This window comes from Cherax quadricarinatus, chromosome 53 (assembly GCF_038502225.1).
Source record: "Cherax quadricarinatus isolate ZL_2023a chromosome 53, ASM3850222v1, whole genome shotgun sequence".
In the NCBI taxonomy this organism is placed as follows: Eukaryota; Metazoa; Arthropoda; class Malacostraca; order Decapoda; family Parastacidae; genus Cherax; species Cherax quadricarinatus.
Genome location: NC_091344.1, coordinates 9269694 through 9294726, shown reverse-complemented (window position 1 = coordinate 9294726; position 25033 = coordinate 9269694).

Genomic DNA, 25033 nt, shown 5'->3' with positions numbered 1-25033 from the left:
GAGGGTTATTAATGTCGGTTAACCCAAGAACACCAAGTAATATGGCTAATTTTCCCATGGCGTCATTTGGACTTCTTTCCTAAGATGCAGCAAACGATCCACAACAGCTACTTACTATTAAGTCAACAAAGATAGTGAGATTAAAGAACATCTCTCTCAAAGATTGAACCTTCGTCCTTTCGGTTGCTTGTCGGATGCTATTTCACTGATACATATAAAAAATATAAAAAAATATTAAAGAACCAGAAATGTAAGCTGTAGTAGTTAATTTGAAGAAACCTGAAAGAAAGTAAAAAGAGAATATCTCACCTCGGATTAAAAGTGAGGGACACAGGATTTTCCTACTGCTCAGCATAGTGGACAGTATTAGGTGAGGTGCCTGCCTGCTGTGGACGCCCCTCGGTGAATTTCAGGGCACCCTGGTGTACTTTTATACTACATCCCCAAGAGAGAGGCACAGAGATGACTTGAGAGTGATATTTGTTTCACATGGAAAACAAAAGAGAGAGGACAGCAAGCTTACAGAGTATGATAAAAAGATGAGGAAAGTGAGCTTAAAAAAGTATACAACAAAGCAGGGATATGTATATATATATATGAAACTAACGTGGAGGAAAGAGATAAAGGAAGCAGCACTGACTTCAAACACTAGTCGGGCCTATTTCGTACAATCAGCTTAATCACATACCATTAGGATAATCCCACCCCATTAAGATAATCGCACATTGTCTGGATAATCTCACACTATGAAGTTGTTCTCACACCATAATGGTAATTCCACACCATCATTATTTGTCCATTACCTGCGACGACGATATTAGTTCGTCTCCTATTACAGATGCGATTTCCAATGACTCATTTCCTCGCTCATCCAGCAGCAATCCGTCAAGGTAAAAATTAATTCTTATGACGTCCAGTCGGTTAACATTCCTTCAGTGGTCCAACAAAACAATAAGTAAAATTTTTCTTAATCTGTCATGTTTGGAAATGTTTTTCGTTAGAGAATCTTGATATACCAGTATAATTAAAACATTTATTGAATTATTGAGATGGTAGTGCTGACATCCTTACTGTTATTTTTTTTTGTATCACACAGGCGTTATCCTAGATGCTCATTTTGCTTCTTGGGAGCAGAGACAGAAAACATATGTGAGAGGTTTGTGTGTGGACGCCTTCCTGCCTAAGATGCAGGAATGACTGCTGCATCATTTTAGGAGCTTGACTCCATTTCAACTAATATTAGTATACTTCTGTGTACAATTCTATTGTTATCTGTGTGGACAGATTTCTACTCTAATCATCGCTCTGAGAGTGCCTCTTACTGTGTGTGTGTTAGTAGGGAGTTCTGTGAATTCTCATTTACTTCCTCCTTTTATGTAGCTGGTTAGATAGGTTCTCGGTAGTCTTAAAATTACTAATCTTTTCCAGTTATTCCAGTATACATCCTACTATTTTATATTATCTGTTATGATTATATTCACTTTAACTGGGAACAAGTGTTTAAGTTAATGTATTTCAAGGATAAATACCCTATTAATAGAATTTTAGATAACTAGATATATTTCAATAAAATATTATTAATAATCATTTATGTATTATATTTTCGTGCACCTTTGCCTTGACTATTGTTTTAGTCTACGTACAGCGTTATAAAATTTCGTAAACTTTTTTGTGAAAGTATCTATCGAGGTAAAGCAGTGTGAATTGTAAGATTATTTTGCAGTAGCTTTCAGCAGCTACTGTTTACAGCTGTCTACTTCACTTCAGAATTCTGATAGATTTATTACCACTAGAGACAAGCCATGAAGGAAGTCGGGAAGTATGTAACAATATCGAGTCTCCTAGGATAATTCAATAAAATGTCCTTCACGGTACGTAATTACATTATGTTGCTGGGGATGAGTTTCAAAATGTTTCGTACATGGTTAGTTAATATTGTGTTGATGGGTGACCCCAGAACCATCCCAAAACACTACACATGTTTTCCTCAAAATTGAGGCAATCATAACTGACGCACAAATAATTCGATGCAATGGATAAAGTCTTCACTCAGCCTGGAAACTTGTGTCATCACTGACATTGTTACGCAGAAATGCGTATGTTTGTTTGGCAACTTGGCAAAAAAAGAAGGTAACATAAAAACTCGCTAGCTTGTAGTTCTTAATGTTGACGTCTTTGATCCGCTTTACAAGATCCCCTGAGAGTGTTTGAAGGGATTACCTGATCGTTCCTAATAGACTGGAATCTGTGGGAGAAACTCTGCCAGATCCCCATGTGATCAGTTGAATAGAAAATAGCTTTCAATTCAACTTGGGAAAGTATGATGGAACGGTTTTGTGCACCAATGCCGAATACACCGACCTTCTTGGTATATTACAGCTTGGGTACAAGCTTCATTTGACGGATATGATATAAAGTATTTATAAATGTAACATCCGTTTGTACGATTTCAGTGTATATATAAAGATATATGGGTTTGCGGAAATATTCAGCTCAAGAACTCTCTCACGTCTCAGTGCATCATCAGGAGTTATGCAATGTTGGAAGTGTAAGAACAGGCGGAATGATAGGAAGTTTTCTCAGAGTAGTGTGGTGACGCCAACCAGTTTCTCTCAGCGTCATCACACAATTTTACTCTGAGAAAATTTCTTATCATTCCTCCTGTTCTTACTCTTGCAACATTTTATATCTCTTCATGACGCAGGGTGACGTGTGAAAGATCTTAAGCGGAAGATTTCCATTCTCCATGGTTTGTCTTGCACTGTTAAGATCGTGTGTCTCCGATTGGATTGCGCGTGCACGCACGCACACACACACACACACACACACACACACACACACACACACACACACACACACACACACACACACACACACACAAAATAACAGAAGTAAGACACGAGAGAGAGGGGTGGGTTGATTGCATCTTCTTGGACTGCAAGAAGGCCTTTGACACAGTTCCTCACAAGAGATTAGTGCAGAAGCTAGAGCATCAGGCGCATATAACAGGAAGGGCACTGCAATGGATCAGAGAATACCTGACAGGGAGGCAACGAGTCATGGTACGTAATGATGTATCACAGTGGGCACCTGTGATGAGCGGGGTCCCACAGGGGTCGGTCCTAGGACCAGTGCTATTTTTGGTATATGTGAACGACATGATGGAAGGGTTAGACTCAGAAGTGTCCCTGTTTGCAGATGATGTGAAGTTAATGAAGAGAATTAAATCAGATGAGGACAAGGCAGGACTTCAAAGAGACCTGGACAGACTGGACACCTGGTCCAGCAAATGGCTTCTCGAATTTAATCCTGCCAAATGCAAAGTCATGAAGATAGGGAAAGGGCACAGAAGACCACAGACAGAGTATAGGCTAGGTGGTCAAAGACTGCAAACCTCACTCAAGGAGAAAGATCTTGGGGTGAGTATAACACCGAGCATGTCTCCAGAAGCACACATCAACCAGATAACTGCTGCAGCATATGGGCGCCTGGCAAACCTGAGAACAGCATTCCGATACCTTAGTAAGGAATCGTTCAAGACACTGTACACCGTGTATGTCAGGCCCATACTGGAGTATGCAGCACCTGTTTGGAACCCGCACTTGATAAAGCACGTCAAGAAACTAGAGAAAGTACAAAGGTTTGCGACAAGGTTAGTTCCAGAGCTAAGGGGAATGTCCTATGAAGAATGATTAAGGGAAATCGGCCTGACGACACTGGAGGACAGGAGGGCCAGGGGAGACATGATAACGACATATAAAATACTGCGTGGAATAGACAAGTTGGACAAAGACAGGATGTTCCAGGGAGGGGACACAGAAACAAGAGGCCACAATTGGAAGTTGTAGACACAAATGAGTCAGAGAGATATTAGGAAGTATTTCTTCAGTCATAGAGTTGTCAGGCAGTGGAATAGCCTAGAAAATGACGTAGTGGAGGCAGGAACCATACGCAGTTTTAAGACGAGGTTTGATAAAGCTCATGGAGCGGGGAGAGAGAGGGCCCAGTAGCAACCGGTGAAGAGGCGGGGCCAGGAGCTGAGACTCGACCCCTGCAACCACAAATAGGTGAGTACAAATAGGTGAGTACAACCAGGAGGCAGGAGGGTCAGGGGAGACAGGATAACGACATACGAAATACTGCATGAAATAGATAAGGTGGACAGAGACAGGATGTTTCAGAGATGGGACACAGAAACAAGGGGTCACAGTTGGAAGTTGAAGACGCAGGTGAGTCAAAGGGATGTTAGGAAGCATTTCTTCAGCCACAGAATTCTTAGGAAGTGCAATAGTCTGGCAAATGATGTAGTGGAGACAGAAACTATACATAGTTTTAAGACGAGGTATGATATAGCTCAAGGAGTACGGAGAGGGAGGACCCAGTGGCGGTCAGTGAAGAGGAGGGGCCAGGAGCTGAGTCTCGACCCCTGCAACCACAGTTAGGTGAGTGCACATACACATTCGCGTTCATGTACCAAACCATCAACTTCTTTTCTAATACTGTCGTCCTGGGAGAAGACTGGGGCTGGGGAATTGGGAGCCCTGGCAGGGGCCGACGGGGGGTTGCGGTAGGGGTGGGGGCAGAGTTCCCATAGGGGGATGCTGTATGGGTGGGGTTTGTGGTGTGGGGGTTGGGACAGAGGGATCAGTGTGAGAGTGTCGGTTTAGATTGCTCAGTTTCTGGAGGGTGTTTTTGCACTTCCACCTACATCTGGGTTCTTCTGCTCATCTTTGTCATTTCCTCTCGTTCCTCCTTTCGTTTTTGTACTCTTTCAGTATCAACCTTTCCTCTTGTGTTCTGTCTCGATCGAGGTACACTGGTACTCTTGTTTGTCTTTCAGTCGTGCTTTCTCCTGCAGAATCATGATTCGGGTTGATTCTGCCTTGAAAATTACTTTGAGAGGCTGTGTGTGTGTGTGCTTATACAGTCCTTAGCTTGCCACAGCCATGTATGTGCCCGCATCAGGAGTAACATGTCCAGTACTACTGGGCACCTGATGTGTGACATTAATGGTTAAGTGGTTTATTTGCTAAAAGCCTCTTGTTTGTGGATGCATTAAGACTCAAACCTACGAACACTCGGCCATATATCAGTGTTTGTGAATATTTGGCCTGTTCTTGCGAATTCAAAGCATTTTAAAAAATTTCTAGTCGGTCGATGCATGCAATATATATATATATATATATATATATATATATATATATATATATATATATATATATATATATATATATATATATATATATATATATATATATACAGTGGAACCTCAAAAATCGAACTGCTCCCAACACGACCAATTATGTAAGTGTATTTTTGTAAGTGCTTTTATAAGTGTATTTTTGAGGGTCTGAAATGGACTAATCTAATTTACATTATTCCTTATGGGAATAAATTCATTCGGTAAAGGCACTCGAACAGCCTTCTGGACCGAAGAAAGTTCGATATTTGAGGTTCCACTGATAATATATATATATGTCGTGCCGAATAGGCAGAATTTGCGATCTTGGCTTAAATAGCAACGCTCATCTTGCCATATAGGACAAGTGAAAATTTGTGTATGCAATAATTTCGCCAAAATCATTCTGAACGTAACGAAAAAAATATATTTCACTGTGTTTGTCTAGTATTAAATTATTGTAAACAAATCTAAAATATATTTAGTTGGATTAGGCTAAAATAAATTGTTCTTGTTATAATAAGGTTAGGTAAGTTTTCTAAGATTCTTTTGGAGCAAAATTAAATTTTTTTACATTAACATTAATGAAAAAAATATATCTTTAAACGTATAAGAGAAAATTTTAGAAAGGACTTAATTTTAAATGAGTTCTTGCTAATTGACCAGTTTTACATATTCGGCACGACATTATATATATATATATATATATATATATATATATATATATATATATATATATATATATATATATATATATATATATATTATATATGTGTATTTTACTAGACGTGAACACTGGATAATAACACCTAGATGTGCCAAACCTGTGATCTGTTAGAGATCACTGGAGGCGTAGCCCTCACTCTCCTGGACTGCAGAGGTTGCAGACTGACGTGTGGGCGTAGTTGGTCTCCGCCCCAGCAGGTGAGTGCAGGTGGTCTCAGTGTACGTGCTGCGTTACCATCACTTCCTGGGGTGGAATCTCCGTTGTACACCTGGCTGAGAAGTGCGACAATCGTTCTCTTACTTGACAGGTGTTTCTCACTTCTCCCTGTTAAACTATGCTAAATATCCTTTAACGGATTATGCGTTCATGCTTGTGAACGGCTCATGATACAATAAATCTGAGCTGAACTTCCCTTTTATCAAACCAGCTAACATTTCTCAGGTATCGTTTGACCCCTATGGATTTAATACTTTCCAATGAAAATAATGTTAAATTTCTCTAATTAATATATAATATGAAAAACATTTTTTGGTTTATGAACTTAAAAGTTTATTATATCTATATTTTATTTAGCGATTCAATTATTTGTGTGACATATAGTAGAACAAATTGCTGTTTAATGTTAATAATGTAGATCTAAAAGACCCTCACGGGTTTATCTTTTTTCTGAAGCTATAAGAATTTTTAAATAGATGCCTTTTTCAGATACAAATTAAACTGGATCAGATATTATAATTTGAAAATCTTTAAAGTCATCATAATCATAAAAGGGCCGTAATGAGCAAATATGATAATTATGATTACTTACTTTATAATCTATTGATCAATGCATTTTTTTTATCTAATGATGCATTTATTTACTATTTATTTTTAGTTGCAGTCTACTTGATCTGAGGCAGTCAGGTGTTAAGGCCCGTTAAGAGTAGCCTGATCATAATAAAGTAATGAAGAACTTTACATGGTTATATGAGGCTTTACTTGCTAGCACTTTATTAACATCACTTATAACTAAAAACATTTGTATATCTTGCTCGTTCACGGTCTGATAAAAGCTACTTCTTACTATCTTTGTTGATAAATCTTGATGGGAAATTCTCTTTGTGAGACTGACTTTATTTACATAGCCCGAAACTCACTGTTTATCCAATTTGGAAGTCCCTCAGCGGACTCTGCTTTTATAGATCATGGTAAATGCCTGCCTGGACATTTATGCTTAACTCTGCTAGATGGTCTGCCAGATGGCAGAGTTCAACAGAAGTTAAGAATCAAGTGTATATCAGTGGCAGAAAATACCGGACAAGTATATTAATATGGTACAATACGCTGTTCATGGCATTTTACTAAGAAATCGTTATGTCTGCCAGGGAAGGCTTATCAATTCTCAGCAACATTACCGCAGGTGACATCATGCGCCATATCTACACCTCGTGCTTGTTCACTTTATACATGTTCCATTTTTTTTATACCCATCTCCGAGAATTGATAAAGGCTCTGGCGGACGAAATATTTTCTCAAAATGTCATGAACCGCGTATTGTGTCTTATTAAATCTTATGGATCAAGGTATTGACACACAATGCATCGTAACAAAAGACACAATAGGTGTACAGGTGTTCCGTAATCGAGCTTTTCTTGGTTTCTCGTTATCTTCAGAAGATGCTGTCTTTGTGTCATAAGATGCTTTGTTTCTCTCAAGGTTCTCTTCGTATCTCTTCTGTTGCTCTGTTTCCCCTGTTGCTCTTTATTTATTATCGTCCTCATACTTTATTTTGTTACTTGCCTCTCCAGTTACCCTATTGTCGTCTCTGTCCGGTTGTTCTTCCTCGCATCTCTTACTCACGCTTTGTCTCTGGTTCGTTAATCTTTCTCGTCGACTCTCTTCATATCATTCTCCTGTTGCATCCTCTTCGTATCTATCCTATTGCTCTTTCACCGTTCTTCCCTTGGTTCTCTCTCCGTTGCACTATCATCGTACTTTCCTGTAACTCTCACGTCGTTCGTCTCCTAAAAACGATGTCAAGAACAAACCCTAATTCTTGTACCCGCCTATTCCTGGAAATCTCTTCAGGAAGTTTTGCTAGCCAGGTAGTCGAAGAGGCGGAGCTTGCCGGACTCTCCCAGGGATCGAACAGCCTTTATATTCCAATAGGACCAGGCTCGCCACCACTCCATCATGATCCATGCTCCTTATGGTATTCCGGTGTCAGAGGCGGAGTCCATCTGAAGGCCTCGCGTCTCTTATTCTAAATTTAAAATGCATCATGCGAATTTCAAATTTCATTTATGGTGATATATACCGCGATTACGAGGTGCTTTGTGGCCAATATTTTATTTCGGTTTGGAGTTAATACTAGCCGGTGATGCCTAATTTGTTTGTAAGACTGAAGTGAGCGAGATACAAATGAAAAGAGAGAGAGAATAAAGAATCACGTGGGCTTGACACCCCGGTTCACTACATGTAGTGTGAGAGCAATATTACTGCAGCATAGACATTACAGACTTGTAACAGAAAATTTGGTGAATTTAGGGGGTTGTGAAAGGCAATTGAGAAGCAGCTTACATTCCCATTTTACACTAATCCCAGGGCATAACCTGTGTGATGAATGGTTTGAAAAACCGACAAGTTGAAGATTGAGACACTTATGCAGCATATGGGAATCTTTATTCAGGAAACGTTTCGCCACTGTGTGGCGAAACGTTTCCTGAATAAAGATTCCCATATGCTGCATAAGTGTCTCAATCTTCAACTTATCAGGGCATAACCTGGCGCTCTATTTGTGCTTGGAAAAGTAAACTCGAACGAATTTTTGATCCTCACATTGTCTAACTCCCTTTAATATAAATATATATATATATATATATATATATATATATATATATATATATATGTCGTGCCTAATAGGTAAAACTGGTCATTTAAAATTAAGTCCTTTCTAAATTTTTCTCTTATACGTTTAAAGATATATTTTTTTCATTAATGTTACTGTAAAAAAATTTAATTTTGCACCAAAAGAATCTTATAAAACTTACCTAACCTTATTATAACAAGCGTAATTTATTTTAGCCTAATGCAACTAAATATATTTTAGATTTGTTTACAATAATTTAATACTAAACAAACAGTGAAATATATTTTTTATCGTTAGGTTCAGAATGATTTTGGCGAAATTATTGCATAAATAAATTTTCACTTGTCCTATATGGCAAGATGAACGTTGCTATTTAAGCCAAGATCACAAGTTCTGCCTATTCGGCACGACATATATATATATATGTATATATATATATATATATATATATATATATATATATATATATATATATATATATATATATATATATATATATATATTTATATTTATATATTAATGTTACATTAAGAGAGGCAGACTAGTTACTTGCATGAATCTTCTAATTTTGTATAGTATAATTTATAATTCACATGTTTTGTACCCAGGGCAAAGTTATTTGTTGAGGTCACCTAGCACACGCCATCTTAGTACTCTTCCCGAGGTTATCATGTTTTTTCTCTCTTTTTTTCAGGTTTAATTAAATAGGAGGTCTGAGCTATTCTTCCCATATATTTCCCCCATTTCTTAGAGGTAACTGATTACCTTCCCTTCCAAAGGCACGACATGAACTGTAAGGATTAACGTTGTCTCGTATTTCAGTGAAACTATTAATCCTACCCATATATAAATATATAATATTTAGTTGAATGGAATAATTGTCTTTCTATTCAACTAAATATTATATATATTTATGTATGGGTATGATTAATAGTTTTACAGGCATGGGACAACGTTAATCCTTAGGGGTTACACAGTGCCTTTGGAAGGGAAGGTAATCACGTTGATAATTATCAACGTTACAAATATAGTTGACAATGCACCGCATTTCCGATGAATCTTACGTAAGGTATTTCAGGGTTGTTTTTATAATAATTTTAATAATCACAATTATAATCATAATAATGGTATTCATAATGGTATTCATAATAATCATAATAATGGTATTCATAATAATCATAATAATGGTATTCATAAAAATCATAATAATGGTATTCATAATAATCATAATAATGGTATTCATAATAATCATAATAATGGTATTCATAAAAATCATAATAATCATTATTTCTACAAGTACATGAACGAGGTATACAGACCATACCATGGGCGGGCCTTGAACCCGCGGTTAGAGAGTCGTCATCGTGTCATTACGGTTTCGTGAGTGAAGGTATACAGAGTAAGCTGACGTCAGTGACATACTATATAGAAAGGCCGTTGTTATGCAGAGCATTTCAGACAAATTAAGTTAGTTTTGTCCCCAGGATGCAACCCCCACCAGTCGACTAACATCCAGGTACCTACTTACTGCTAATAGTTCCACCCGTACCTGGAATCGAGCCACGGTTGTGTGATCCAAGAAATTGGAGCTATTGTACCCTTCATCTGCTCAAATTCAATAATTTACATTTCTGTAGAAGCTGCTGTATGATCTCTATGAGTTAAACAATCTCCTACTCTCAATATATTTCTATTTTTTTTGTTTTATGCTAATGTCTCTTTATTTTTTAATATATCATATGTATTTTTCGTGATTGTTTCATTGCTTTTCTCACATGTATATCTTGTCGTTCTATTATTTATCTAATTATTTTTGTCTATGATCTGTGTTTCTGTATTTGTCTTAATTTATTTTTCTGTTTCTTGTCCATTTTTCCATTTCTATGATATTTTGTCTATGTATCTAAACATTTTTAATTATTTATGGTTCCATATGATTAAGAAATGCTGACAAAAGTCACGACAATAGTTGTTAACCTTGAACATAGCTTCTCTGGTGAACACGCTCGTGGTTTCTGAAGGTCGGCAGGCGCACTATGATCTAAGCAAAGTCATTTACACTCTGGTACTGTTGGGCATCTAGCACTGTATTTAATTATTTGCTGAAGATGCCAGCAGTATTTGGCACTTTCACATCTCTCATCAGCAGTTTGACAGACTCACAAAAAAATGATAAAAGTACATGCAATGTGGCCAGCTTTATGGTCACTATCTTGTTTAATTGTCCATTTATTGAGGAATATTGAGAAAGACATTAAAACCAATGTGACATATCAAGATATCTTATTAATAAAAATGAGATACCAGACATATTAAGCAAATTTCCTAAATTTGCTTGCAACAAATAAGTGAGCTGCAGATATAAATTTAGATGTACTCCTGTTAACCTTTTGTGTATCCATATGCCCTTGCTACCCCATACCCATCCTGTGGATGGATATGGGGTAGCCAGTTAACTAGCAACTTCGGTGGCAAACTCCCCCCCAAAAAATTCTAATCAGCAGTGACAAAAAAAACTTGCTCTAAAATACACAAAAACTCATTTTGAGAAATTTTCCCTAGCTGCAGTTATAACTGTAAAATTACCAATGATTCTTATCCAGTATATGTAATATGAGTAGCATATAGGACATTAAACAGGATCTTTCAAGCTAAAGTTATTGCCTGTATGTAAAATGAAATTAAATTTGTGGGTAACAAGCTTGCAATAATTTTAAACATTATTTTCTAATCATGTAACTATAATATCCTTTAACAATGAAAAGGTACAATACTGTGATTGTAACATTAATGTTCCAAGTCGGACCGAAATGTCGTCATAAGTTCCTCTCTCAGATTTGAGAGTTATTTCTGTTTAATACTGAAAATAAATGTAACATACGTAGAGAGAGACAGAGACAGACAGAGATAGATACAGACACAGATACAGACACAGATACAGACAGATACAGACAGACAGATACAGACACAGATACAGACAGACAGATACAGACAGATACAGACAGATACAGACAGACAGATACAGACAGATACAGACAGATACAGACAGATACAGACAGATACAGACAGACAGATACAGACAGATACAGACAGATACAGACAGATACAGACAGATACAGACACGGAAACAGACAGATACAGACAGATACAGACAGACAGATACAGACAGATACAGACAGACAGTGAGAGTGAATAAACGTTGCTGATAGCTCGCAAAACATGTTATTAGCATATACTATAGCTATAAATACACACTTTTCCATGGAAATTATATGATACTTGCTGTGATAACCTTGTAGAAACTCACCCAAGTGTCAGGTCGACTATGATGTATGGCCGGTTTTTTTCCCTCTAAGTATTAATTAATATTCAGACCTGTCAAGTTTACGTTCAACAAGCCTGCCATACTAGGTAATTAAGGTCACAGACATGACCAATATTCAGGCGCTTTAATAAAAAAAAAATTGCGATGATAGTGGTGTATCGAGCACAATCAATTAAAAGTTAGATTTATATACCTCAGTATAAAAATTTCATCTATAGTTTTTTTCACCAGTCATACTGGAGACGTCTGAAAAGATTACCTGAAAAAAAGACTTCATTTCCAAATATTTAGCGCTTTCTTTGATTATAATAATAATAATAATAATAATAATAAAAATAATTTCCAAACGTTTTTTCAGTCGAGTGGACAGGGCATAGTACTAGCATTTGGAAAAGATAATCAAACTCTCTTTACCTCTGAAGATTTCACAGCTCTGACCTGTACACAATCAACACTTGACTTCATCCCAGAATAATAACATTACAGCTCCACTGCGTCCATACAGCAGTTTGCACACTAACTTTTACCGTTTATACTAGTCTGAGTTTGGTTTAGAAGACTGAAGCAGAAGATTGTAATAATGTTAGACTTAAATTGTACGCTATGGTTTCATTTTAGTTTTCGATTTGTTTTAAACATATATTTTCTATTTTTTGTAAAGCAGGTATTCAGTTTGGTAACTTACTCGCTTACATTTTATCACTTATGATGAGGTTCCACTTCACACACACACACACACACACATGAACATATATATATATATATATATATATATATATATATATATATATATATATATATATATATATATATATATATATATATATATATATATATATATATATATGTCGTGCCGAATATGTAAAACTGGTCAATTAGCAAGAACTCCTTTAAAATTAAGTCCTTTCTAAAATTTTCTCTTGTACGTTTAGATGTATATTTTTTTCATTAATGTTGATGTAAAAGTTTATAATTTTGCACCAAAAGAATCTTAGAAAACTTACCTAACCTTATTTTAACAAGTGTAATTTATTTTAGCCTAATCCAACTAAATATATTTTAGATACGTTTACAATAATTTAATACTAAACAAACACAATGAAATATATTTTTTTCGTTAGGTTCAGAATTATTTTGTCGAAATTTTTGAATACACAAATTTTCACTTGTCCTATATGGCAAGATGAGTGTTGTTATTTAAGCCAAGATCGCAAGTTCTGCCTATTCGGCGCACGCACGCACGCACGCGCGCACACACACACACACACACACACACACACACACACACACACACACACACACACACACACACACACACACACACACACACACACACACACATATATATATATATATTTATATATATATATATTTATATATATATATATATATATATATATATATATATATTTATATATATATATATATATATATATATATATATATATATATATATATATATATATATATATGTCGTGCCGAATAGGCAGAACTTGCGATCTTGGCTTAAATAGCAACGCTCATCTTGCCATATAAGACAAGAGAAAATTTGTGTATGCAATAATTTCGCCAAAATTATTCTGAACCTAACGAAACAAATATATTTGATTGTGTTTGTTTAGTACTAAATTATTGTAAACGTATTAAAAATATAGTTGGGTTAGGCTAAAATAAATTGCTCCTGTTATAATAAGGTTAGGTAAGTTTTCTAAGATTCTTTTGGTGCAAAATTAAAATTTTTTACATTAACATTAATGAAAAATATATATTTTTAAACGTATAAGAGAAAATTTCAGAAAGGACTTAATTTTAAATGAGTTCTTGCTAACTGACCAGTTTTACATATTCGGCACGACATATATATATATATATATATATATATATATATATATATATATATATATATATATATATATATATATATATATATATATATATATATATAGTGTGTGTGTACATCGTTGGAAAATTTACATGATACTTAGGACCCATGATTTTCAACATTGCAGTATATAAATATAACTAATGTGTTAACGCCCACATATTTGCATATACCAGAGCCTACCGATTTGGTTTAGGATGTGGCAGTAGGCATTGTTGAGCACGAGACGAGCTCCTTAATTCTACCCTTTATTATTCTATGGAACTTTTCACAGAGCCGGAAATTAGTTACCGTACTTACACACTTATGTTCTTTCAGCGGGTCATGATAAGTCGTAGCCAACACAATAACATTGCTAAGGAAACAATATGGATCCAACTAGCCTAGTGTAGGTAAAAGGAAAGAAAATACACCCGTTCCAGAAGCTTTTACTGAGCAACGTTTGACCCTGTGTAGAGCTTTAACAAGTCCGATGTTCAATAAAGCTAGTGCATCAATTTACTGTATGGCAATGAGCTTATCTCATGACGAAGAGATGGAGGCATCAGTGCTACATTAGTTTGTCACAAAGTTCATATTCTCTAAAAGTTGTATATTTCTGTACTAAGTGGATATATACCGAGAGGTGTGTATCTCATGGCGTATGGTCACCAAGAGACGTACATCTCTCGTGGTAAATATATATCAAGAGGTGTATATCTTGGTGTATATACACCATTTGTTGCTTTTCTCTCGTTGCACATACCCCGAAAAGAATGTACTATCTTCATATATACAAACTCTTTAGAGCTTATAAGAATTTGTTACCTCATCACACAGTTATCCTCACTATCCACCTACTGTAACACTTTTCAAAATCTATAGTAGCGGCAAAAAGCCTCTTTACTTTATACATAAGAGATTTCGCACTACAAGGTGGAATGATTTCATAGAACTGAACATCTCCCACAATCCTTTGCCTCTTACGTTGATGTGATGGGTAGCATTTTGTGGGTTATGTTCATGTGGTGGGTAATGTTTTGTGGTTTCTACCACAAGTATCACCGGTATCACCAGGATAAAAGAAATCCATGTTTCATCCAGGAAATTTGGATGAACTATAACCGACTGCCTCCCATATAGAAACCACACAACAAGAGGATTGTGTGGTTCCGTGGATTAAGGCGCCATGAGTTTTCGCTCACCATGAGGTGGGCCAAAGCAGCATGGGTTCGACTCCTTGGCTAGCCGCAGTGTTGTTACTGATCAATACCACTCGTTCGTGGGTACAATAATTATATATATACATACATACATACATACATACATACATACATACATACATACATACATACATATAGGTAAAACTGGTCAGTTAACAAGAACTCATGTAAAATTAAGTTTCCTAAAATTTTCTCTTATATGTTTAAAGATATATATTTTGTACCAAAAAAAGCTTAGCATAACAAGCGCAATTTAATTTAGTCTAATCCAACTAAATATATTTTAGATAAGTTTACAATAATTTAATAATAATCAAACACAGTGAAATATATTTTTTCCGTTAGATTCAGAATGATTTTTGACATTTCATGCATAAATTTTCGCTTGCCTTATTCGGTAAGAAGAGTTTTGCTATTTAAGCCAAAATACCAAGTTTTACCTATTCGGCACGACACACACACACACACACACACACACACACACACACACACACACATATATATATATATATATATATATATATATATATATATATATATATATATATATATATATATATATATATTGTGTACCCTACCATAACCCAGCCCTTCCGGGGGTCAACGCCCCCGCGGCCCAGTCCTTGACCAGGTTTCTCAGTGGTTCAGGGCCTGATCAACTAGGCAGTAATTGCTGGTCGCTCGTAGTCCACCGTACGAACCACACCCCGGCTAGTCGGGTACTGACTAACCTAAGTCAAAATACAGGAAACTGACATTTGAAAGTTTACAGGCCACGTTCTGACACTGACATATAAATTCGCTTAAGAAATTGTTAGTAAAATGAGGGTTGGTTTCCCTGAGACGCAGGTGTAAGCCAGAGTAGAGATGCATGTAGAGTCTAAATATATTTACTGCCTGTATGCACCTCCTGCACTTACAACTGTCATATTATGTAGATTAGGACAAAATTCAATAGTTTATCGCTGTAACAACTGGCTTCTGTAAATTAATATTACTCAGGCTTATCGCTCGCGAGAAAAGTGTTAGTTTGTCATGTAAGAATAATTTTACCTAGTAATTTTTTTAAGTTAATTTTAGTATACTTGATGTTATTAAATAAGTGTAAGAGATTATATGACCTTTTATTCTCGAGCAGCTTAATTTATTTTTAGGAAGTACCAAAGAGAAATTGGATCTTGCGTAGTTCTTATTAAAAACAGCAAATTTTAGAAAAAATATTGAATTCTCCTCATAGACGCTTTTGATTTCTTTATTCAACAACTTTGTTTTAATATTTTATTATTGAGAGGTGTTTGGCCTTTTTTCTGGATACATTTGGCTCGGGAATGCTTTACACGTGCAAAGATATATGCAGTATACCAACATTTAAGTTAGGTCGTGGATCTTATACAGCTCCGTGGAAGTTGAAATCCCTAGTCCCACTGAGGGACTGAAACAGGAAGACTACAGCCCCCAGGCCACTTGAAGTTGCAATGAACCTTTCTACAAAATTCCTTGATAAAATCATTGTTCCAATAAAGACTTGTTAAGTTACATGTGACATTCACTTTCCAGTCAACAGTACGCTTATAAACCATCCCCACCCATAACACATTACGAATTTACTATGTTTCCTGTCTCCAAAACTTCAATCGAACATAAACTTTTTTGACCTAAATTTCTTTATGAAAGTTAATGAAGCTAATAGAAAAAGGTGTGAACCTCTCTCTGTTACTAAATATGAACGAGAAATTTAAAATACCATGTAGCACCTCTGACAGCGTCAGTGTTTGACAAGAGTGACAGTGTACACTCAGAAAAAAAAAAAAACCCTTGAGCAGCACACCACCCTTTCCTCAGTGCAATGAGAACAAGGTCCTCTGATGTTAGCAGTTTCTAGCGTAAGAAAATAAATATCGCACCGTGGATATACCAGCTTACACTACCCAAACATACAGCTACAAAATTACATGTGCAAGATCCTTATGATAGGCGAGACAAACAGAGCAAAAGACGATGGAATCGGTTACCCTCTTATTACTTCATCATTCCAGTTTACTGACCGTGTGCTCAAGGCTTATTAAATATGATGTGTGATCTCATATACCCGAGATGACATCATGACCAGCAAATTACGGATCATTACACAGCTTCAAAGAGGAGCTACAACTGGTGGCTGTGTCTTGACTGGCATTATTATCCTAGTGCATGGCACTCCTGTGCACCGCTTGCTTCCATTATAAGGCAACAGTTGAGTTATAAGAGATGTGATATACCAAATAAGTGGAAACTAATAAGGCTGTCTAATGACAAGTTCTGGTTTCTCTGAGTCCCTCTGGCGGGATGTTTTGCTGATTGAGCAGCTAGCTGGCTGGTGGATGGCTGAGAGGCGGTTTGTCCGGATGGATGACTGTCTGATTTCCAGGCTGACTAGACAACTGTCAGTTCAGCTCGCTGATTAGCTAGCTAACTAGCTATTTAACTCGATGATAAGCCAGTTCACTGGTAATTTGGCTTGCTTATAGTTTAACTGCTGGTCGGTTGGTTGGTTGTCAAACCACTACAGTTCTTAGAGGCGTCGGAATACTTTGGAAGAGGCTTAGAAGATAATTCTGAGCAGCTGAACTTCAAACAAAAATTATTGTAGTATCAAGTTGTTGTTGTGTGTGTGTATGTTGACAACTAATCAAGGCCCGCCTTCTGAACCAATTTAATTAAGTGACACGTACACTTGATAAATTGATAAACTACTGTATAATTAATTAGGTACAAATATTCTTATTTTTATAGCAAATATGGAAATACTGTTGACTTTGTCGAGTTTGGGCACTTTTTTTTTCACTGCATAACTAAATTTAGTGCCTAAGAATTCAGTGCCTAATATTAAGTGCCTAAGAATCATACTTGATTTTGACTCTTACGTATTCTATACCATTGAGTCAATCTATAAAAGAATACACAACACTGTGTGGCTCCTTAATGGACCAGGTTGGACCGAAATGTAATCATAAGTTTCTTCTTTGTGCGGGTTATTTGCGTATTGTTCCAGTCACGGTATTGTGTCTTTTTATTCTTTCTTAAAACAAGAATAATTTTTTTTTTTTTACAAATACACATATCCTAAGATGTAATTCGCTAAGAAGAGGTACCTCTAAATCGATTTTGTGATAAGCAAATAAGAACAGGAAGATTACGTTTATTACATTCAGAAAGAAACCAAGGTTGATGCAAATCAGTGTTCATTACTTTTATTACAATTAGAGACAAGTGCTAAACCCGCAAGAGTCATCTATGGGGACTGGAAGGCAATCAGGTTCGATTAAAAATGGGAGGGGGGGGAGGGTAGGTCATCTTATTTGGATTACGAGTCCGTCACTGGGGTATCAAGACACTTTCCTTGAGGAAATTTTGTGAAACTGACTGAATAATGACACATATATTAACCCCTGAGTCAGTTGACTTATTGACGTGTTGAACTGGCTGTGAACATTCACACTAACTGTTTAACTGGCTGGAGCATCATGGTATTTTTCAGTAAGTGTGAACTGACTTATGCCTAAATATATTTATTACACCTCATAATCTTGTTACTTTTGCGAGATACTCATTACTCTTCTGGAGTAATGAGTGTTTCAGATAATGTTGTTTTGTGCGACTCGTACTGTTGTATCTTTCAGTTTTGCTAAAATAATAATAATAATTTTGTTAAATTTTTGCTTTTGTTTATGCATGAGTATGGAACTGACTTTAACTCCAATTATTCGCTGTCTAATTTACGTACTTTTGGACGCGAGCAATGCAGAAGATATGAATGTAATCAATTAGTCCCGAACTGGCTGTGAGATGAAAGTGTCGCATCTCGGGTGAGTTTGCAGACTCGGAGTCGACAGCTTTGAACTTCTTGTTTACAAAGAACAGCTCCGAGGCACTTCGAAGATATCCATTAATCGGAGGGACATTTTCCAGTAATTGTGCGATAACAAGACTGTAATATTTCTCGTCGCTATTTACTTCCTTACTATCTTTCTTCTTGATTATTGGTATTCTTAAAATAGTTTCTTCTCTCTCTCTCTCTCTCTCTCTCTCTCTCTCTCTCTCTCTCTCTCTCTCTCTCTCTCTGTCTCTTTTTCTGCTACCCTGTGATATAAAATCAATACTTAGCTTCAAATTTGCCAAAAACAGAAGTTGAAAAAAAAGAAAGGTCAGTGAATCAGAAAAAATATAGTGCACCGTAGACCGGATTTTAACCTCTTTTTGTCCATAAATTTACACGTTTCTGCTATATGCTTTTAAAAGGATGAATTTTTTACTATATGGCAAGAAGAATACATTTTTTTTCCTATATGCACCAACGCCCCAACAATTATTATGATCTCCAGATGTTTAAGTTCACAGCAATTTGCCATCAAAGGCAGAAATTGAAGTATGTACTCGTTTATTGGTTTCACGGCAGCCGAGTATTACTCTCCAGCAATCATGTAATTTTTCAATCAATCATAATTACTCTGACCATCGGACGGACGATAGCTTCAGCATTCATGTTCAAGGGTCACTGAGGCAGCAGAAAGTTTGCTATAAATGTTTCTTTTAAATTAAAATGTCATAATATTCTTTAAAGACAATGTACTGTATGTTAATGTGAAGGGTAAAAGGAGCAAATGATTCAGAAAAGTAATTTTTGATGAAAGTAATTACCTTTTGATGAAAGGTAATTACTTTTCTCATAAAGTAACTAAATTTTTATTGAAAGTGATTCTCTGGGGTTGAATTCCAACAGCCATATCTTCGACCACTCTTGATTCCCACGAAGATTTCAGCAATCTTTATAAGTTGTTAGTCTTCTCATTGGGTTTGTCATCTACGAACACTGGATGAAAGGCTTCATAGGAATGACTCCCGAAACCGTAATGACACGATTGCAAATAAACCATGCCACAGGCGGGGATAGAACCCGCGATCTGAGAGTCCAGTGGCTAACGCGACTGTCTGGAGTTTTGAGACTCTCAGATCGCGGGTTCTATCCCCGCCCGTGGTATGGTTAGCTTCATAGGAAGTTATTAATGTAAACTTTGACCATAATGATTCTCAGAACAAACACTTGTAGGACAAGCTGGTTACGTTCGTGCACTTATGTACTTTCTCACTGAGACTCTTTTATGTAGGTATTCGTGTATATATTCTTTAACCATTCCAGTTACTGTTCCTGTCTTTGTTTATTAGTTTCCTCATGGGCACCGCATCAAATTAGTTCTTTTAGATTAGGAATACGCAGTCTATCTGCCTTTTTTTTATTTCCTTTCTGATTTCGACGAGGTTCTCAGAAAATTCTACTGGGCTCTTATCACCTCTCTGAATCCGTACTGTTGTTCAGAGACCGGTATTATTTTATAATCTATTTCATATTACTCTTTGCATAGTTTTCCTGGAATGCTGTAATTCAGTTTTGTTTGTTTCTCTTTTTGATAATAGGAGCCATGCTAAATTACCTTTTTCCCAAGAATTCAATTTTCCAATTTCCATCGATTTGCTGAAGGTTTAGGAAAGTGGTTTGTACAGTGTTGTCGTTAATTTCCTAAGAACCCATTGCCCGATTTTATCTAGTATTATTGCCTACGATGTGTCTAGTTGATTCTTTCCTCTCCACTAATTTTTTTTCTACCTTTGTTTTTGTTTTCTACACTTTTAACGTTTTTCTCATTCCTTAGCTTCGGTCGAATCACGTTATTTTTATATTTCTTGTTGATTTCTGTTCGGATATGTGTGTAGTGGCGAGAGTACACAAGTCGGAGTGAAAGTGTATTTTTCGCAATGAAAAATTTACAGTGCGATGGTGGGATTTATAACTACAGGTAAATTACTGAGTATTATAGTTTTCTGAGTTGTGATGCTGCTGCTGCCGCCTCTGAGGTGTTGGAGGCGAGACAGAAAAGAACTAAGTTGGATTCCTGACGAAGCAGAAGTCTCTGTTCTTATTAGTTTATTCGCTAGGGGGAAAAATCACCTAATGTAGGTTTTAATCGTATGAAGACTCGCTTAACGGTAAAAAATTCACTGTAACATTGTTTAATTAGTTATGGCCGTGATATCACATGATAAGTCCAAACAAATTACAATGTTTTGTGGAGCTTCAGCTCTCTTCACTGCCGTTGGTTGTCATAGATCAAAAGCTGAATTGTTTATGTTGGAAGTGAGATGCAGGAGGAGGCCTGTGGAACACTTAAGTGTTCCACTTCATTAATAAAAGAATAAGAAATAATTCAAAGCTCTGAAAGAAATACGTTATGTAAATCTGCATGTGTTAAATGACATAAACGACATTTCCAAGGATCACAACCAATGAAGGAAAAAATTCTTCTGAAAAAATGGTCTCCATCAATTTAATATAATTATATACCAACTTATCTAGCTACTAATTTAATGCGTATTTGCTACCACTAACATAAGTCACGTAAAAAATAGTGTTGCATGTGCCATGAATGTTATGTATTTATTCGATACGCACGAAACCAACCACAAATGTAGTCATCTCTTGTTTTTTGTAAGCAAAGAAACCTGACGGTTAGGTGTATTCTACCATAATACTGACTTAACAGGTTGTAGTTGAGGGATTGATTCGATCACCTTGTCTGTTATAATCGTTCCTGCCCACCAGACACTCAAATCGTAAGGTGGCGTATTCCATTAAAAATTCAGCGATTTAGTGAGGGGATAATGAATATTAAACATGCAAATTATTTCTGAATCTTACTTCTTTCTTTGTTCAATGATATTCTTTATATCATTTCTGTTCCCTCTTTAGAGTACAACCGAGCACTGTAGTCCCTCAAGAGAGTGACTGGAATACATGAAATACAATAAGGTGGAAAATATTTTTCCCTTGTGCGACAGGATCATAAATATGATTTAAAAATAAATTCGCTTACTGAACCAGTTACAAGGAACTGAGACGCCAGTTGGATGTTATTTTGTGTACATAGCTGTAAATATCTAAGAGCCTGTGTCCCCCAGCATTTTATGACGCCCGACTCTTCAGATCTCGTTTTGGAATTGGTCATGCATAATATTATAGTCTGCTGTATAGAGTAGCTTGCCTTGACAATAATAATCTTTATAATCAAAGAAAAGATGTAGATACAGAATGCGGCATACAACGTCGAGGAATAGAAGGGAATCAAGAATGGTCAAGGGTAAGGTTGGGTTGTTTTAGTTCTTTAGATGAAAAGCGCTTTTCTAGCAACAAAGCATCACTCGCACAAAGGGACATTGACCACTGAAACTTATCAAAGGTGGCCACTTCCTTTACGAAATGTGAAACTTGTTGAGATGCTCAACTCAATAACTTGTATAACAGTCCTATCGTGAGATGAAATCACATTGAATTTTATTCTGTTAATTTTATTTGAGACTTATATGCACATTAAATGATTTGTTCATACATGGTTTAGTTTCAGAAATCTAGATTATGTTCTTACACAAAATACTTGGTAATCGACCCCATTAAAATGTGAATAGATACCCATCCAGCATGTTTAAATCATTGATATTGCAATTAGAAATCAAAAGAAGGGTCAGAATCTCTTCCCGGTAAGTAACCTCATTTTCTACTTCAGTTTCAGCTTAATTTATTAATCACTTAAAGATGCTGATGGCTGCTGTAATCACCAGATCAACAGGAGAGCACTGTTGAAAGAATCTTTACAGATTTCTTAACAGTTTGATTTTCGAAAGACGATTAAATATAAAAGTAAGAAAATTGTTGATTCGGAGCCACTAACTCCAGCTAACAAATCGCGAAGTTTTCAGTTATAGTTCAATTATTGGCTATTAATGGTTCTAGTTACCAAACAAATAGTATGATATATTTAAGTAACTGGATAGACCGGTTAGCCAGTGAAAGACACTGGTCAAATGAACAAAAGTTTTACTGAGCTAGATATGAAGCTTTTCCCACCAGAAATGTTTGAATTTCTTCCGAGTTGCAAAATCCTTCCATTGGTTCCAGATATTTGTTTTTCCTGTATCGATAATTTAATTGCTTTCAGAAATCACGTAAAAAATGTAGAGTTCGGACTTTTAGCTGATCTGTGGTGTCGGCACGCTTATGGTAAGATCTGTTTGAGTCACTCTACCTTACTCGGAGTCTAACGCTGCGTTAAATATTTTATTTGTATATATATATAAATAGATATATAAATAAATATATTTATATATATATATATATATATATATATATATATATATATATATATATATATATATATATATATATATATATATATTATATATAATATGAGAAAGGGAGAAAGAAATTATAAATTTAGGAAGCGGTTGCTAAATTGACCTTGTCGTCCAGGCACGTGTTGTCAATTACAATTTCATCAATTTGATTGCTAATGCACGCATGTAAAATATATCATCAAAGGTATTCTAAACGTCAAGAAATTTGCTTCTCTCATATTTCACGGACAACATAATGAAGCAATTAGCTACGGCGCTGTGCATTAAATTAAACCTATTAACTTTTATTTACACCCTGACCATGTAAATTTATGACCCTGCATGATGGCCAGCATCGTAAGGAAGTGGGAATATCACAAATTATAGAAATTTTCAAAGTGTGTGTGTGTGTGTGTGTGTGTGTGTGTGTGTGTGTGTGTGTGTGTGTGTGTGTGTGTGTGTGTGTACTCACCTAGTTGTACTCACCTAGTTGAGGTTGCAGGGGTCGAGTCCAAGCTCCTGGCCCCGCCTCTTCACTGGTCGCTACTAGGTCACTATCCCTGAACCATGAGCTTTATCATACCTCTGCTTAAAGCTATGTATGGATCCTGCCTCCACTACATCGCTTCCCAAACTATTCCACTTCCTGACTACTCTGTGGCTGAAGAAATACTTGTGTACTCGCCTAATTGTACTCATCTAATTGTGGCTGCAGGGGTCGAGACTCAGCTCCTGGCCCCACCTCTTTTGTGTGTGTGTGTGTGTGTGTGTGTGTGTGTGTGTGTGTGTGTGTGTAAACTTCTGTTTCAAGCTGGGTAAAACGGCTAGTGAAGCTTACAAAATGCTTTAGCAAGCATTTGGAGACTAAGCAGTGAGTCGGACAGTTTTTTTTAATGTATTCTCGATTCAAAGCGGGACGAACGTCAGTTGAGGATGAACGCTCTGGTCTTCCATTAGCTTCAAAAAACAGATGCCACCACTGAAAAATTTAGGAAGGCTATTCATGAAGATTGTCGTCAGAGTATCCAGGACATTGCAGGTGTTGTGGAAATTCTTTATGGGTAATGTCATGGCAAGGTGACTAAAAAATTGAACATGAGACGAGAGGTTGTGAAATCTCTGCCCTGCTTACTGAATAAGACCAGAGAGACCATAATTTTCTGGCAAAGAACATGGTACTCATCCTCAACCGTCTCTACTCCCCTAATCTAGCTCCCTGTGACTTCTTTATCTTCCCAAAAATAAAAAATTGTAACTCAAGGAGCCACGTTTTAAGCACATGGAGGAGATTCAGAGTTGCAGCCCTTGCTAGACGCTGTTAGGAAAGAAGAGTTCCGGAAATGTTTTCAAAAGTAGCAGAGAACCTGGAATCAGTGCATAGTCTTCCTTGGTTATTAGGTAAGGCTATATATAATTTCGCGGCAGTTCATGAACTTTTCAATAGAATTACCAGGAGGGCATATAAATCCGGGGTAGAGAGAAGAAGGTTGTAGAGGTCTTCCCACGAAGGTTTGGAGCAGACGTGTGTGAATAGAGGTAAGTGGTTTTTAGGATTTAACATGCTGTTAGAGTATAAGCAAAGTATTAACCAGACGTGATTCTTGGAGTTGCAAAGTACAGTGCTTACACTCTCATGGATGGATGGATAGATAGGGATGTTGTAGTTCGATA